This window comes from Ornithorhynchus anatinus, chromosome 2 (genome assembly GCF_004115215.2).
Source record: "Ornithorhynchus anatinus isolate Pmale09 chromosome 2, mOrnAna1.pri.v4, whole genome shotgun sequence".
NCBI lineage: Eukaryota > Metazoa > Chordata > Mammalia > Monotremata > Ornithorhynchidae > Ornithorhynchus > Ornithorhynchus anatinus.
In genome coordinates this window covers 121,425,611-121,444,379 of record NC_041729.1, presented here as the reverse complement: position 1 = coordinate 121,444,379, position 18,769 = coordinate 121,425,611, and the positions used below count along the sequence as shown (strand labels likewise).

At 42.7% G+C, this 18,769-nt stretch overlaps 1 non-coding gene across 1 annotated transcript; it reads right to left on the bottom strand.

Moving 5' to 3' along the window:
- Positions 1-4,146: 4,146 nt before the first annotated feature.
- LOC114809803 lies at positions 4,147-4,283 on the bottom strand. Its single transcript, XR_003757579.1, has one exon. It is a non-coding gene; the product is annotated as a small nucleolar RNA SNORA7 (small nucleolar RNA).
- Positions 4,284-18,769: the final 14,486 nt, after the last annotated feature.

Sequence of the window (18,769 nt, the reverse complement as noted above, 5' to 3'; positions counted from 1 at the left end):
TTTTTTCCAAGGGAGGAGTAGTCAAACAAATATAAAGAAAATAAATTAGGAATTTAATCAGGCTAAACTGTCCAGGAGTACCATATAGCAATAGAAGACTGAAGGCCAGGTTTACAGAAGCTCAGGCTCAGAGTTCATTCATTAGTCTTATGGGCTCCCATATGATCTGCATTGCAGACAACATCCTACACAGTGCAGTGTCAGTCAATTATACACATATCACTGTGGACAGAGCACTGTACTAAGCACTTAGGAGAGTACAATGTAACAGTAAACACACCCATTCCCTGTCCACAATGAGCTTACAGTCTAGAGAGGGAAACAAACATTAATATAAATAAATGAATTAGAGATATGTTATGCCTTTTGAAACTCCTGCATTGTGAAATCATATATGGCTCCAAATAGCTGGGTCGTTGTGCATGTGTACCCAGGCTGTAATTCTTTCTTTCTTCAGTTATACCATACCACATCTCCCCAGCCTCAAAATCCTTCAGAAAAAAAAAAACAAAACCTCTAACAAACACTTCTCCATGATTCTAGAACTTTAGTAGTGACATTGTTTACAAATGGCAGCTGGAAGTTGTGAAAACTGGACACTGATGGTTACTGTGTGTGGTGAACACGGGAGATGTGTGTGGAGATGGGAGTGGTGGCAGCATGAGCATTCTGGCCATGTCTACCAACCTGGTTACATTGTATTCTCCCAGACACTAAATACATTTAAAAATGCTTGGGGCATATTGAGTGCTTAATAAATAACATTTATTGATTAAGTGGTGGGCATGTGATCAAAGAATGGTGAAGGTATGCAGCAATACTTTAGCTTGATTCTTTATATCAGTAATGCAATATCTGGGGACAGGGATTCTGAATTCTCACAGGTTCCTGTGAGTCCTAGACCAGCCATCTATGAACCCTGGCATTATGCAGTCCTAGATAAACCTGTATTTCAGGCTGCATCCTGCCATCTGAAGTGTGACTGAAGTGAATTCCACAGCACTATATTTGTCCAGAATGGAGGGATTAGCTAAAGTAGCAGCAAGGACCCTAGACGAGGTTAGACGCATTCAATGTCTCTTGCAGTGGGGAGGGGGGAGACTGAGCTCTATAGAAGGCAGATGCAGAGGGAGAATGAGAGAAGGAATGAATTGGCCTGACCCTCTCCCCCCTTCTCTCTCCACAGCCCTGACTCGCATTCTGCTTTATACCAGAGTTACAATTAATGGCTGCTACTGCTCCCAACCGATGTTGCTGCTGCCTGGGAATATTTTTTATAGGTTTATGTCACAGTCACTCTGTATACAGTTAATTGATCAATGATTGGTGTTTTTCGAGTACTTACTGTGTGCAGAGCACTATACTGACCACTTGGTAGAGTATACTAGAACAGAATTGATTGATACATTCCTAGCCACAGTTGGCTTAGAGTCTAGAAGGGGAGATAGTCACTAAGAAAGATAGATAAATTATGGATATGTACATAGGTGCTGTGGGACTGAGGGTGGAGTGAATAGCTAGTGCTTGGAGCATTCAGATCTATTCCCACCAAGACCTGTGAGCTCTCTCCAATAGCAGCAGGCGGATTGTAGCTGGAGCTCTAATCCAAAACTGGAGGAGAGCAGTTGAGAAGGCAAGGAGAGAGCTGTAGTGATATACTTTAATGATGCATTGAAGAAAAAAATGATAATTATAATAACATAATAATGATGGTATTTTTTAAGCGCTTGCTACGTGTCATGCACAGTTAGAAGTGCTGCAGTAGATACAAGTTAACCAAGTCAGACAGTCCCTGTCATACATGGGTCTCCCAGTTTAAGTAGATGAGAGGACAGGCATTGATTGAATCCCCAATTCACAGTTGAGGAAACTGAGGCACAGACAAATTAAGTTACCTGCCCACATTCACACAACAGAAAATTGGCAGAACCGGCATTAGAATCCAGATCTTCTGACTCTCAGGCCCATGCCCTTTCAACTAGACCACCCTGCTTCAGACAATGTGAAATAGTTGGAATATCTGGGGCACAGCAACAAATGAAGGCATTCTGTCCTACAGCAATTAGAAATACAATGCCACTAGAGGCTTCAATAAAAAATGGGCAAAAGAAGGTAAAATTAAAACCATTCTGGCACATTAAATAGCGTATACAATAATGATGAAAGGTTAAGGTTTCATAGCTGCACAGTTATACTGAGCAAACTTTATTATTAAGACATCCCCTTTCAACCCCCAATAGAACCCTATATATGTCACATAGAACTTCCTTACCAAGGCTACTAAATTCCAAACATATAGATTCCTAGGAAATTCACCACTTGAGATTTATTTGGAATGTCAATGTTGTGCATTTCATCCCATAGCTATACATTTTACAGTAAGTGTATTATTGTGATAATTTGGATAATATTACATCTCTGTCTTGACCAAAGCAAGAACCTTTCCAAAAGTCACATCAGAGGAGCATCTGTTAAAAGATAAATAGCTAGTTGAACTCTAAGGGGGGAAAAATTCTAGTAATGTCAGTACTTTTATGAGTGAAAAGCACAGTTAATTCTTTTTTTAGATCATTCCTAACAAGATTCTCATGAGTCTGGGGTGTAAAGTTAAATTAATCTTCAGTTTTCCAAAGTCACAACTTAAGTCCGGAAGGAACCAGGACATCTAAAAGGACAAATCTATAAGATTTTGTAGGGTTTTAGTCTTTAAAATTTCAATGACATATTCCTAAATCATACTGCAATAATCATAGTTCCCTGGATGAATTCCAGTACAAGAAACTGCATCCTTCCCCTTGAATCCTCCCTGAAAGTTTCAATTAACCATTGGTATTTTATTGCAGTCCTGAATTTTATTATTGCCAACTACTTGACTATCTTGCTGGCTTTGGGGCAAGTTGAACTTGTAACTGGGAAACTAATCAGAAAAGCAATATGAAAATGTTCTTTAAAGTATTTACTGCCTTTGGAACATATTCAAAATTTAGAAAGTGAATAGCATCTTGATGAAATGTGAAAAATCAACAAATGTGGGATATTTTAGGCTTCTTCTCCTACAAAGGTGAGAAACCCATAGAATTAGGAAATATATATAAAAGAGGCTAAAAGCAGATGGCATTAATTAGCCAAGGAAGACTTATTGTGTGATTAATAACGGAGTGGGAGGAATGAGAAGTAGTTGAAGTACAGGGTCAAGTGTATTAGTGAAAAGAAAAGAATTAGATAGACTAAAGGTGAACAATAACAAAATGACAAACAAATATAGTAAATATTTCCAATTTTTTAAATATCACTATTGACCCAACGGATTAGGTTAAGAAAAACACTTTATAGTTGTCAGTTTTGCCTAATCTTTTATGTGACTTCAGCTACATTTCCTATTTACTCCTACACTTCAGGAAAGAAGAAAATAATACATTTTTGTGTTGCAAATAGCTTCTACTTTTGATATGCAGACACATATGTATATATTTATAATATATAAGCACACATACACATAATCACTTGTTTTTATTGAGCACTTACTCTGGGCAGAGCACTGTACTAAGTGTTTGGGAGAGTACAATGTAACACATTCCCTGTCCACAGTGAGCTACATAATAATAATAATTATGGTATTTACTAAGTGTTTACTATGTGCCAGGCACTGTTCTAAGCACTGGGCTCAATACAAGATAATAGAGTTGGACAAAGTCCCTGTCCCACATAGGGCTCACAGTCTTAATTCCCATTTTACAGATGAAGAAACTGAGAAACAGAGAAGTTAAGTAACTTGCCCAAGGTCACATAGCAGAAAAGTGACAGAGCTGGGATTAGAACACATGACCTTCTGATTCCCAGGTCTGTGATCTATCCATTATGCCATGTTACATAGCCCTTAATATTCTTTGAACAATAGACTATAGTTTATAATCATGTGTCCAAGTGACTTTTCTTATGGGGTCAAGTCATTTCCGACCCCTAGCGATTCCATGGACACATCTCTCCCAGAACACCCCACTCTCCATCTCCAATCGTTCTGGTAGTGTATCCATAGAATTTTCTTGGTAGAAATATGGAAGTGATTTGCCATTGCCGTCTTCTGCGCAGTCAACTCGAGTCTCTGCCCTCGACTCTCTCCCATGTCACTGCTGCCCAGCATGGGTGAATTTTGACATGTGTCTTCCACTTGCTAGCCACTGGCCAAGCTAGGAATGGAATGGGTATGCCTCTGCTTGACTCTCCCTCTGGTAGCCGAGTCTGGGAGAGTACTGGAAACTCTCCAGACACGAACCTGAGAGGGGCCAAGAAAATTAGTGCAACTTAATAGATATTAGTGTCTTGACAAATGTCTACGCGCAGTTAACTTTGCTTAATGATCATAAGAATCCAGGTGTTCAGAAGACGTTGAATGGCTTAGTAAAATTTATAAATGCAATCTGTCATATTAATGTCCTTGCCCTTCTATATCTGTCATTTTCCAAATTATGGAATAACATTTTTCTGCATTTTCTTCCTCTGTCAAGAGATAGGCGATAAAATGTTGCGACAGAAAGATCAATCAATAAGATTAAAATTAAGAATCGAAGGTGGTGAAAAAGGAACAGATGCTTCTCTTGAGATCTTCGGGAAAGTAATAGGAAAATAGTGAGTCACAAATTGATTTACCCGATTCCAAATCAAGGAAGAATTGTTTTTAAACCTGTAGGTAGGTTCTACAAGATGGTGCTACTGATGTCATGAAGAGGGACAAAGTAGTTGTCATTACAAATAGAATTTATCCAGCACTCACTGTATGCAGACTACTGTAGTAAGGGCTTGGGAGAGTACAGAATTACAGAAAATACAGGTTTTAAGAATATGTCCCTCCTGACCACATGCACATACAGACTGCCCTTTTTGCTCTGCTGTTTATTGGGCTGTCTGCAGCCCAAGAACTGCTGTAATGTTTGCTGTTTAGCACCAAATTCTTCTCTTAAAAGAGCTTCTCCTTTCATGAATGCAGAATGCCAGGCTGTCTGCTGTCTGCTACAATTACACTCAGAATTTTTTTAGGATGCCACATTATCTGAGACAATGCTGTATTTCATCCTTAAAGCATTTCCCCTGTTCCTCTGACTTTTTTAATCTATCTGTTTCAGCTCATCTTTGGCAATTGTTTGGGGTTTTACTCTCAGCCAGTCTCTGGACATGTCCCATTCAGTAAAGACATTCAGAGTGAATACATTTTCAGTGCTATTGACTGACATCATTCCAGTACTTCATTGTTTGGGATCATATCCTGAACTTAATTATAAGAATGATACATTAGTTGACACTATTGGAACTACTCAGTAAACTGGATGTGTCATTTATGGTGGGTCCAGGTCTCACAATTATAGAGAAGGATGTACGGTATTAAAATTCTGCATATTTTCACATTAAACTTGAAGCCTAGTGCTACAGTGATATTCTACTTTTTTTATACAGTCATATTTATTAAGAGCTTACTGTGTGCCAAGCACTGTACCAAGATTTGAGAATATAACATTATAACAGTATTACATTGTACATTCCGTAATGTAACAATATGTACAACACATATTTTACAATATAACAATAAGCAGACACATTCCCTGATCAGAATGAGCCTACAGTCTACTTAACGTACTTCGAACTAACAAGGAGGCTTCCTTAATTTAGTTTTCTACCTCCTTGTCTATTAGTACATTTGGAGATAGGGCACTGCCTAGGTAACAGAATTCCAGGATCCAGGATAGCAATTTGTTCCATATTGCTGGTAAAGTGTAGGGATTCTCTGGAACAGAATGATTTTACCTTGATTTTGTTTGAATTTACCACCAATCATAACAATGGTTATGCAAAGACAGTCACAATCATCTGCCTTTCTAAACATTGCTAACCATTAGCTCTCCAAATAGCTATGCAGCCAAGAAAAATGAGCATAGTATTTGGGAAAGGGCAAAGACAGGTAAATCTAGTATACAGCTATTAGAAATAGGGCTACTGTCATAGCACAGAAGCTTTAGGAAAGTGAGAAAAACAGAAGTACCAACATGTTTTGTGTTTAGTCAATATGGTATTTCATCAAGGCAATATTTTAATCATATGACAAGGAAAGAACTCTTAGTAACACATATGCCTTATCAGTCACACACAAACATATTTAGAGAGCGTAATGGTGTAGTAGAGCATAGGCCTGGGAGTCAGAAGAACCTGAGTTCTAATCCCAACTCTGACACTTGTCTGCTTTATGTCCTTGAACAAGTCATTTCACTTCTCTGTGCCTCAGTTACCTCATCTCTAAAATGGGAATTGAAACAGTGAGCCCCTAGTGGGACAGGGACTCCGTTCAACATAGTTTGCTTGTCTCCACACTAGCACATAGTACAGTGCCTGGCACATAGTAAGTGCTTAATAAATACCAAAGTTATGAGTATGTAAGAAAATCAATCATATTTATTGAGCACTTACTGTGCTAAGCACTTGGGAGACTACAATATAACAGAGTTGGTTGGCACGTTTTCTGCCACAATTAGCTCTCACCACTAGTAGAATCATCTTCAAGCCTAGGTCAATTATGTATTTCCAAAAATAGTTTTCATCAGTGTGTAAGAATATGACAGTTCTGTAACTAAGCTGATTACTTAATGGGAACTCTGTGTACTCTAGGAATCTGTCCTTTTGCTCCACAGAGGGAAGGCTTGGGAAGAGCCAGAAAGAGGAGTGGCTTTCAACTGGGTGCTTCAACTAATTACAAAATAGAAATCATCCTTGGATTCATTTATTTTGTGATATTAAAGTAAATTATACAAAAGGATAATGGCATGCGTGCAGTAAACACCTGATCAATACTTTTGGTTAACTTTATCACAGATAAGCAAACCAGAGGATTGGAAATGGCAGGGTTAACTCACTATGTAGCTAGTATGTTTTTTAGGTATCATGCCTTTACCAAATAACTGGACTAAAAGAGTGAATATATTTGAAGGAATGTCTTCTTCTTTAAGGAAGTTTATAGAGTCAGCATCAGTTTGATCATGTCATATTAAAAGACAGTCCTGGATGCCAAAACAAACATGATTGTCATAGTTGAACTATGAAAAAGATAATATTTGCCAGTGTAACTCCAGTGAAAACTATTCATGAAAGGGCCATATGACCCGATGGACTTTCTAATCCAACAGTGGGATGACTGCAACAATTCAGGTGTTAACCAGAGTGTCTTGTGAAAGCTTGCATTCTTTGGGCCCTGAGCTTCAAGATATTTTCTGAGGATTTCTGCAAGTGGTTTTACCATGTTACATTTCACTGAAGAACAGTAAGTCTATCAAAACTATTTCCCCATGTTTCAAACTACAGCTCTTCTTACTGTTATTCACTTAAAAGAGAAAAAAAAATCTACAATGTATTTCAGAAATATAGACAATGAAAGATCAATAACTCATCTTGCAAATTTGATATTAAAACTGGATAAATCTTATTAGACTGTATCTGCAAGGATTAACCACTGAATGATCTGAAAAGAAAAAAAACATACCCTGAGATGATTTATGGGGTGATCTAATAATGGCTCCTGCAGTGCTGCTATGAGCACAGTTGACATTAGAACCTAATATGAGGTTCCGTGATGCCCAATTAATAGTAATAATGTTGGTATTTGTTAAGCACTTACTATGTGCAGAGCACTGTTCTAAGCGCTGGGGTAAATACAGGGTAATCAGGTTGTCCCATGTGAGGCGCACAGTCTTAATCTCCATTTTACAGATGAGGTAACTGAGGCCCAGAGAAGTGAAGTGACTTGCCCACAGTCACACAGATGACAAGTGGCAGAGCCGGGATTCAAACCCATGAACTCTGACTCCCAAGCCCGTGCTCTTTCCATTGAGCCACATTACCCTGCCCTCCACACTTACAGGAGAATGGATGAAGCCAGTAAAGAAAGTCTGTGGTGCCCCAGTCATAGAGAAGGATTGGGGAGAAAGTAAGGGAGCCAAGTAATTGAAGACACTCAGCTATTGTTGGGTGAGGACGTGATGAGCTGTGTGCCTGGGAGAGCAGAACATAGAGGAAAGTTCTTGCTGTGGACCCTGGAAGGACACAGGACACAAGGAGGTGTCAGAGGGGATACCAGACTAGAGTTAGGATATCCTGGAAATTTGGGATTCAGTGGCTAGGGCTCACTCAGAGAGAATGAGACTGGAACTTGGGACATCCCAATATAAGAGGGGGAAGGACCAGAGGAATGGGAACTCTAGGATGCAATAATAATGATTACTCTGGTATTTGTTAAATGTTTACTGTGTGACAAGCACTGTTCTGAGTTCTGGGGTAGATACATGCTAATCAGGTTGGACACAGTCCCTGTCTCACCTGGGACTCACAGGTTAAGCACTTACTATGTGCCAAGCACTGTCCTAAAATCTAGGGTAGTTACAAGGTAATCAGGTTGCCCATATGAGGCTCACAGTCTTAATCCCCATTTTACAGATGAGGTAACTGAGGCACAGAGAAGTTACAGTTAAGTGACTTGCCCAAGGTCACACAGCAGACAAGTGGCAGAGCCAGGATTAGAACCCATGTCCTCTGACTCCCAAGCCCATGTTCTTGCCACTAAGCCATGCTAACCAAGACACAGACAAGTTTAATTCATTAATTCAATCACATTTATTGAGCACCTACTCTGTGCAAAGCACTGTACTAAGCACTTGGAAAAGTAAATACAACAATAAACAGTGACACTCTGCACCCACAACAAGCTCACAGACTAGAGTGGGGAGACAGACATCAATGCAAGTATTTAACTCTCTCTCAGGCTCCCTGTTCCTCCCCCTTTACCATTTATCACCCCCAGTGATCTGGCCACCTACTTAATTAGAAAAATTATCACCATCAGGTCTCAGCTCCCCAAAGTCACCCCTGCCCCTTCTCCATCCCCCCCAGCTCTTGACCCCCTCCTCTACTTTCCCATCCTTCCCAGCAGTATCTTCAGAGGAGATCTCCTCCCTCCTCTCAGGGACCACCCCCTTCACTTGTGTTTCAGACCCCATTGCCTCTTATCTCATAAAAGTTCTCACCCCTTCTCTCTCCTCCTTAACTTCAATCTTTACCGCTCACTCTCCAATGGCTTCTTCCCCTCTGCCTTCAAACATGCCCACATCTCCCCATCCTAAAAAAGCCCTCTCTTGACCCCTCTGCCTGCTCCAGTTATTGCCCCATCTCCTTCCTACCTTTCCTTTTCAAACTCCTAGAGTGAATCATCTACACTTTCTGCCTTGAATTCCTCTCCAACTCTCTCCTGGACCCCCTCCAATATGGCTTCTGTCCCTTCCACTCCACTGAAATTGCCCTCTCAAAGGTCGCCAATAACCTCCTTCTTGCCAAATCCAATGGCTCCTACTTTATCCTAATCATCTTCGACTTCTCAGCTGCCTTTGACACTGTTAACTATCTCCTTCTCCTCAACACATTATCCAATCTTGGCTTCACTGACTCCATCCTCTCCTGGTTCTCTTATCTCTCTGGCTGTTCATTCTCAGTCTCCTTCGCGAACTCCTCCTGCCCCTTCCATCCCCTAACTATAGGGGTTCCTCAGGGGTCAGTTCTTTTCTTGGTCCCCTTCTGTTCTCTATCTATAACCACTCCCTTGGTGAACTTTGCTCCCATGGCTTCAATTATCATCTCTACAAGGATGATACCCCAAACTACATTTCCTCCCCTGTTCTCTCTTCCTCCCTCTGGACTCGCATCTCCTCCAGCCTTCAGGACATCTCCACCTGGATATCCTCCGGCCACCTAAAACTCAGCATGTCCAAGACTGAACTCCTTATCTTCCCTCTACAAACCATCTTCTCTCCCTGACTTTCCCATCACTGTGGACAGCACTTCCATCCTTCCCATCTCACAAGTCCACAAACTTGGTATCATCCTTGACTCTGCTCTCTTATTCACCCCAAAATGTGTAACCAAAACCTTCTGGTCTCAGCTTCACAACATCACCAAGATCCACCCTTTCCTCTCCATCCAAACTGCTACCTTGTTAGTATAATCACATCATATACTGAATGGATTACTGCATCAGCATCCTTTATGATCTCCCAACCTCCTGTTTCTCCCCACTTCAGTCTGTACTTCCCTCTGCTGCCTGGATGATCCCTTCTACAGAAATGTTCTGAGCATATCACCCCCCTCCTCAGAAATATCCAGTGGTTGCCCATCAACCTTTGAATCCAGCAAAAACTCCTCATAATTGGCTTCAAAACTCTCCATCATCTTGCCCCCTCCTTCCTCACCTCCCTTCTCTCCTTCTAAAGCCCAGCCCACACACTCCACTCCTCTGCCACTAACCTCCTCGCTGTGCCTCGTTCTCTCTTGTCCCACTGTCAACCCCTGGCCCATGTTCTACCTCTGGCCTGGAATGCCCTCCCTTCTCATATCCACCAAACTAGCACACTTCAAAGCCCTTCTGAAAGGTCACCTCCTCCAGGAGGCTTTTCCAGGCTAAGCCCCCTTTTCCTCTGCTCCTCCTCCCCTCCTCATCACCCCAAACCCCTTCCTCTGCTCTACCTTCCTCCCTGCCCCACAGCACTTGTTTATATATGTACATAGTTATTATTCTATTTCTTTTACTAATGATGTGTATATATCTATAATTCTATTTATATTGATGCTAATGATGCCTGTTTACTTGTTTTGCTTTGTTTTCTTGACTGTCTCCCACATTCTAGAATGTGAGCCCATTGTTGGGTAGGGATTGTTTCTATCTGTTGCTAAATTGTAATTTCCAAGCACTTAGTATAGTGCTCTGCACATAGTAAGTGCTCAAAAAATACAATTGAATGAATGAATAATATTACACTTATGTACATAAGAGGTTTGGGGGCTAGGAGGAGGAAGCAAAGAGATAAATAAAATTACAGATATGTACATAAGTGCTTTGGGGCTGGGATAGGGGAAGAGCAAAGGGAGCAACTCAGAGAGATACAGAAGGGAGTGTGCGGTGAGTAATAGTGGGGCTTATTCTGGGAAGGCCTGTTGGAGATGTGCCTTCAAAAAGGCTTTGAAGCCAGTGAGAGTAATTGTCTGTCAGACTTAAGGAAGGAGGGCATTCCAGGCCAGAGGCAGGACGTGGGTAAGGGGTCAGTGGCGAGATAGGAGAGATCAAGGCGCAGTGAGAAAGTTAGCACTAGAGAAGCAAAGTATGTGGGCTGGGTGCAAGATAAGGTAGGAGGGTGCTAGGTGCTTAAGTGCTTTAAAGCCAGTGGAGTGGAGTTTTTTGTTTGTTCAGGATGGGCAACCACTGCAGTTTTTTGAGGAGTGGGTTGACATGTCCTAAATGCTTTTGTAGAAAAAAGATCCATGCAGCAGAGTGAAGTATGGCCCAAGTGCAGAGAGACAGGAGGCTGGGAGGTGAGAAAGGGGACTGATGCAGTAATAAAGGTGGGATAGGATGAGTGATAGTATTAACTTACTAGCAGTAAGGATGGAGAAGAAAGGATGGATTTTGGTCATGTGATGAAGGTGGGACCAGCAGGATTTGGTGATGGACTGAATATGTGGATTGTATGAGAGAGGAGTCAAGGATAATGCCAAGGTTATGGGTTAAATGGGTTGCCCAAGGTCAGATAGACATGTGGCAGAGCCAGGATTAGAACCATGTCCTTGGACTCCCAGGCCCATGCTCTTTCCACCAGGACACAGTGCTTTGAACCAAAATCGGTTTAATGGTTACTGGATTAAGAACTCATTAAACATTGTTGTGATATCAGATCTTGGTGTCTGTCAGCAGTAGGCACTAGAGTAGATGCTCCAGTGCTGAGGAGCTATATGGCCATGGGTAGCCATGAGAAAGGGAGGGTGCTTTCTCTGCACCTTTCCTGTATCAAACCTGTAGAAAGATATTGGTAGGCTTGTCGCCCAAAACTCCATTCTCCTTTATGGGGAGGCCTGGGTTTCAGTCAAAGGATGGTAGCAGTGATAAGGGTGCAGGAACTTGGACAACCTAAACCTGAATTGGAAGAACAGGAGAAGCAATGAATCAATCTTATTTATTGAGTGCTTACTGTGTGCAGAGTACTGCCCTAAGTACTTGGGAGAGTACAATATAACAATATAACAGAGTTGGTAGATATGTTCCCTGCTCACAATGAGCTTGCAGTCTAGAGAGGGAGAGAGACATTAGTATAAATAAATTATGGATATGTATATAAGTTCTGGGGAGTTGAAGGAGGGACTGGGAGAAGATGAAATAAGGGCTCAAAAAGGGAAGGCCTCCTGGAAAGGATGTGCCATCAGTAAGGCTTTGAGGGTGGGGAGAAAAATTATTATGAAATGAAAAGGGAGGATGTTCCAGGCCAGAGGGAGGGTGTGGGTGAGAGGTTGGTATCGAGATAGACGATATTAAGGTACAGTGAGTAGGTGGCATTAGAAAAGTGAAATGTGCAGGCTGGGTTGTACTAAAGTAATGCAGGAAAGGGCAAGATGATTGAGTGCCTTAAAGCCAATAGTGAGGAGTTTGTATTGATATGGAGGTGAATGGGCAGCCTTTGTAGGTTCTTGAGAAGTTGGGAAACATGGACTGAATGTTTTTGTAGAAAAATGATCCAGGCACAAGAGTGCAGTATTTGCCTGGAGTAAGGAGAGACAGGAGGCAGGGAAGTCAGCATCGAGGCTAAGTAAATAATCTAGGAGGGACAGGATAAACTGCTTAATATGGTAACAGTTTGGGTGGAGCGGGAAAGGGTGGATTTTAGAGATGTTTTGAAGCAGAAGAAGTTGAGAGGTTTAAGACTCAGTGGAGGCTGAAGGTCCCAGCACAAATAAATGTCTCCATGCACTCTTCTGGCTGAGATTTGGGGCTGAGAACCCCCGGCAACTTTAGAAGCTCCCATTAACTAAGCCCACTTCCAAGGCCCCTGTATTGAATTGATTTGTACTTATGACACACACATGCATCAATATTCAGACCAAATTAAAGGGGTCAGCAACAATTGCTGTGACCAGTTATTAAAAAAGCAATATCAGACTTTTAGAACAGTTTTATTATCATCACCTTTAAATCATACCTAACATACCTACAAAAAGAACACAAATGATGAGGAATGCAGACAGTCTATTACCACTGAAGCAATAATACTTAACACAACATCCCTCTCTGAATTGCACATTTGAAGAATATAGCTAAAAGCAAAATACTATAGAACCTTCACAAGAGTGAACTGAAATGGTGTAGACTTCTACAGGTAGGTAGAACAAATCATTTTAAAGACCTTACGTAACAAAACCAGTAGTGATGTGGCTTACATGTAGTCAATGCATGACACCAATGCAGTCAATCAATCAGTCATATTTACTGAGAGCCTATAGTGCACAGAGTAATGTTCTAGTTACTTAAGATAATAGACATAATAATGATAATAAATAGTATTTGCTACGTGATTACTATGTGTCAAGCACTGTACCAAGCTTTGGGGTACACATAAGGTAATCAGGTAGGACACAGTCCCTGTCCCAAATAGATATCACAGGCACGATTAGAATTTAATCCCTATTTTACAGATGATGAAACTGAGGCACAGAGAAGTGAAGTGACTTGCCCAGGTTCACTTAGTAGAAAAGTGTAGAACAAAGATTAGAACCAAGCTCAACTGATTCCCAGGCCTGGGATCTTTCAACTAAGCCGTGCTCCTTCTCTACACTCCAAAGGATTATAATCTACTGGGGAGGTAGGCACAAACCAATTTATAGGGAGGGAGAAGGAATGGAAAAATGGATCTGTGGCTATGCAAATGATTAAACAGTAGAATATGTAATTCCATATTACAGAAGTGCTACAAATAGTGGTTGTACATTAGTGCTGAGGTGGTGCAATACTACAGGGGTGGCTATTGGGAAGACTTGATTTAGAAGAAAATTAAGTGGAGAATGTTTCCAGGAAGAGGTGATATTTAAAAAGGGCTTTGAAGACAGGCATAGCTGAAGTCTTGTAGATCTGAAGTGGGAGGGAGTTCCAGGACAGGAGGGTGTCAAAAGCAAGAGGTGCTTAGTGGGAGAGATGAGAACAAGGCATAGACAGTTGGTTAGTTTGAGAATCACTCTCCCTGACTAAATCCTTATTTTGTCTCCTCCCACTCCCTTCTGCTCCACCCTTACACCTGGATTTGCACCCTTTATTCACCCTTTCCCCAGCCCCACAGCACCTATGTACATATCCATAATTTATCAATTCATATTAATGTCTGTCTCTCCATCGGATTAAGCTCTTTGTGGACAGGGAACATGTCTACCAACTCCGTTCCATTATACTATCCCAAGTGCTCACACACAATAAGTATTCAATAAATGATTAATTGACTGATTCTCCCATGCTTCCAATTCAGGTTTAGTTCTGAGTTAAAGTTCTCATTTTATAATCCAAATCACCTTCTCCTCTTCTTAACTTGTCTATCAGAATTCATCAGTCAACAGTCATTTTTACTGAGCACTTATTGTGAACAGACCAGGCTACTGAGCAGATTGATGAGTGCAATAGAGTTGGTAGATATGTTTCCTACCCAAATGGAGCTTACAAACTAGTGGCAGAGACAATCATTAAAATACATTATGGATAGGGGAATCAGCAGAGTAAAAGGATATATAAATAAGTGATACCCCACCTCCACAACAAAGTGTTTAAGGAGTTTGGATATAGGTGTATAGGTGGTGCAAGAAGAGAGGGAGAATAGGATTGGAAAATGAGAAGTTGCTCAGGGAAGGCTTTTTGGAAGAAATGTGATTTTAGTAGGGCTGTTAATATGGAACAGTGCTGTTTTGTCAGTTCCAGCACGGAAGGAGATCGTGAGCATGGAGTTGACAGTGGAATCAATGAGATCAAGGTACAGTTTGTAGGTTTGTACAGTGAGTAGATTTGTGTCAATGGAACAAACTGTGCAGATTGGGTTTTACTTGGAGATCAATGACATAAGGTAGGAGGGAAAGAGTTGATTAAGAAGTTAAGAGGTCTCTGATGCTGTGGGTGGGTGGGCAACTCAGAGGTGAGCTTTTAGTCATGGAGCCACATGACTCTTTCCCCAGGTACCCATCTGAACAATTATCTGAGAGCAAAAAACACTCATTAGTAAATAAAGCTGAGTTTATTTTGATTGGGTCCCTGGGAGGCTTTCCCCCAGGCAGAGCACACTCTCTGCCAGAAGATCCCAAAAGAAGAGAGACCCAAGGGGCCTGATGCTCAGACTTCGGCACCAAAAGTAAGAAATAATAATAATTATGATGTTAAGCACTTTCTATGTGCCAGGCACTGTACTAAGCACTGGTGTGGATACAAGCAAATAGTGTGGGACAGTCCTGCTCCATTTGGGGCTCGCATTCTCAATCTCCATTTTATAGATAAGATAACTGAGTCATAGAGAAGTTAAGTGACTTCCCAAGGTCACACAGCAGACAGTGGTAGAGCAGGGATTAGAACACATGACCTTCTGACTCCCAGGTCCCAGGGGCCAGAGTCTCCATGAGGCAAAGGAGCACCTGTCCTACTCTTAGGCCCATGGTATGAGCACTGTCCAGAAAGTGCCCGACACCCCCACCAATTGTTTCAGACCTTTAACTCTCTCCTCAGTCCCCCTGTTCCTCCCACTCCCCCATCCCTCACCTCCAATAATCTGGCCACCTACTTCATCACAAAAATTAACACAATCAGGTCTGAGCTCCCCAAAGTCACCCCTCCTCCTCCTGCCTTCCCCCCACCCCCGCCAACCCTCTCCCCTACTTTCCCATCCTTACCTGCAGTATCCTCAGAGGAGATCTCCTCCCTCCTCAGAAGTGCCACCCCCTCCACCTGTGCCTCGGGCCCCATTCCCGCTCACCTTATAAAAACCATCTCTCCTGCCCTCCTCCCTTCCTTAACTTCTATCTTTAACCACTCATTCTCCAATGGCTTCTTCCCCTCTGCCTTCAAAGATGCCCATGTCTCCCCCATCTTAAAAAAACCCTCTCTCGACCCCACTTCCCCTTCCAGTTATCGCCCTATCTCCCTACTACCCTTCCTTTCCAAGATCCTAGAACGAGTTGTCCTCACTCGCTGCTTAGAATTCCTTAACTCCCATTCTCTCCTGGACCCCCTCCAATCTGGCTTCCATCCCCTCCACTCTACAGAGACTGCTCTCTCTAAGGTCACCCATGACCTCCTTCTTGCCAAATCCAATGGCTCCTACTCTATTCTAATCCTCCTTGACCTCTCTGCTGCCTTTGACACTGTTGACCATCCCCTTCTCCTCCTCATCCTATCTCACCTTGGCTTCATGGACTCCGTCCTCTCCTGGTTCTCCTCTCATCTGTCTGGCCGGTCATTCTCAGTCTCCTTCGCAGGCTCCCCCTCCCCCTTCCATCCTCTAACTGTTGGGGTTCCTCAAGGGTCAGTTCTTGGCCCTCTTCTGTTCTCCATATACACTCACTCCTTTGGTGAACTCATCCACTCTCACGGCTTCAGCTATCATCTCTATGCAGATGACACACAGATCTTGGCTCAGTGGAAAGAGCACGGGCTTTGGAGTCAGAGTTCATGGGTTCGAATCCCAGCTCGGCCACTTGTCAGCTGTGTGACTTTGGGTAAGTCACTTAACTTCTCTGTGCCTCGGTTACCTCATCTGTAAAATGGGGATTAAGACTGTGAGCCCCACGTGGGACAACCTGATTCCCCTGTGTCTACCCCAGCGCTTAGAACAGTACTCGGCACATAGTAAGCGCTTAACAAATACCAACATCATCTACATCTTTGCCCTGTCCTCTCCCCATCCCTTCAGGCTCGTATCTCCTTCTGCCTCCAAGACGTGTCTACCTGGATGTCTGCCCGCCAACTAAAACTCAACATGACCAAAACTGAGCTCCTCATCTTCCCTCCCAAACCCTGTCCTCTCCCTGACTTCCCTATTACTGTGGACGGTACAACCATCCTTCCCGTCTCTCAAGCCCGCAACCTCGGTGTCATCTTTGACTCAGCTCTCTCGTTCACCCCACACATCCAATCCGTCACCAAAACCTGCCGGTCTCACCTTTATAATACTGCCAAGATCCGCCCTTTCCTCTCCACACAAATGGCTATCTTACTGCTACAGGCTTTCGTAATATCCCGGCTAGACTACTGTGTCAGCCTGCTCTCTGATCTCCCTTCTTCCTCTCTCTCCCTGCTCCAGTCTATTCTTCACTCTGCTACCCGGCTCATCTTCCTGCAGAAACGCTCTGGGCATGTCATTCCCCTTCTTACAAACCTCCAGTGGTTGTCTATCAACCTCCACACGAAACAAAAACTTCTCACTCTAGGCTTCAAGGCTCTCTATCACCTTGCCCCCTCCTACCTCTCCTCCCTTCTCTCTCTCTACTGCCCACCCTGTAGGCTCCACTCCTCCACCGCCCACTTCCTCACCGTCCCCCGTTCTCGCCTATCCCACCGTCAACCCCTGGGCCACGTCCTCCCGTGGTCCTGGAACGCCCTCCCTCTTCACGTCCACCAAACTAATTCTCTTCCCCTCTTCAAAACCCTACTTTAAGCTCACCTCCTCCATGAGGCCTTCCCAGACTGAGCTCCCCATTTCCCTCTGCTCCCTCTACCCACCCCTTCACCTCTCTGCAGCTAAATCCTCTTCTCCCCCCTTTCCTTCTGCTCCTGCCCCTCTCCTGTCCCATCCCCTCAGCACTGTACTCGTCCACTCAACTGTATAAATTTTCAATACCCTATTTATTTTGTTAATGAGATGTACATCACCTTGATTCTATTTATTTGCTATTGTTTCAATGAGATGTTCTTCTCTTTGATTCTATTTATTGCCATTGTTCTTGTCTGTCTGTCTCCCCCGATTAGACTGTAAGCCCTTCAAAGGGCAGGGACTATCTCTATCTGTTACTGATTTGTACATTCCAAGTGCTTAGTACAGTGCTCTGCACATAGTAAACGCTCAGGAAATACTACTGAATGAAAAAGTGGGGAGATGTTGGTCACTTCCTTCTTCACCATACAGTCCACTGCACAAGCATAAAATATACTAGCCATTCAAATGAATTTCTTGCTGTGTAAAAAATTATCTTCGCCCCTGAAACTTTGGCTGCAATAGCAAGGGCACAGGTGAGCTAATATATGGACAACTTCTTCTCTATCACCATGGGACCTCTGGTCAATTTAGCACTAACATCAAGTCAAATCCATCTCTCTAGTGTCACTATATCAACTCATAATTATATTATCTTAGGATACAAGTTCCCCTAGAAATGGTCCCCTGGTCAGTGGCTTCTAAACATGAACTGTTTCTTTCCTTCATCAACAGACACATGAGCAGACCTTTTTTGGGAAAAATGATACTGGCTGCAGTAGTAACAGTTTAGATGGAGAGGAAGGGGTGGATTCTAGAGGTGCTATGTAAGTAGAACCAAAAGGATTTGGTGACAGACTGAATATGTGGGTTGAATGAGAGAGATCAGTTGAAGATAATGTCAAAGTTGCCAACTAGTGAGACAGGGAGGATGCTGAAAAACTCCTAATCATGTGACTTTGAGAAGCAGCGTGGCTCAGTGGAAAGAGCCTGGGCTTGGGAGTCAGAGGTCATGGGTTCGAATCCCAGCTCTGCCACTTGTCAGCTGTGACTGTGGGCAAGTTACCTAACTTCTCCATGCCTCAGTGACCTCATCTGTAAAATGGGGATTAAGACTGTGGGCCTCATGTGGGACAACCTAATCACCCTGTATCTACCCCAGCACTTAGAATAGTGCTCTGCATATAGTAAGCGCTTAACAAATAACATAATTT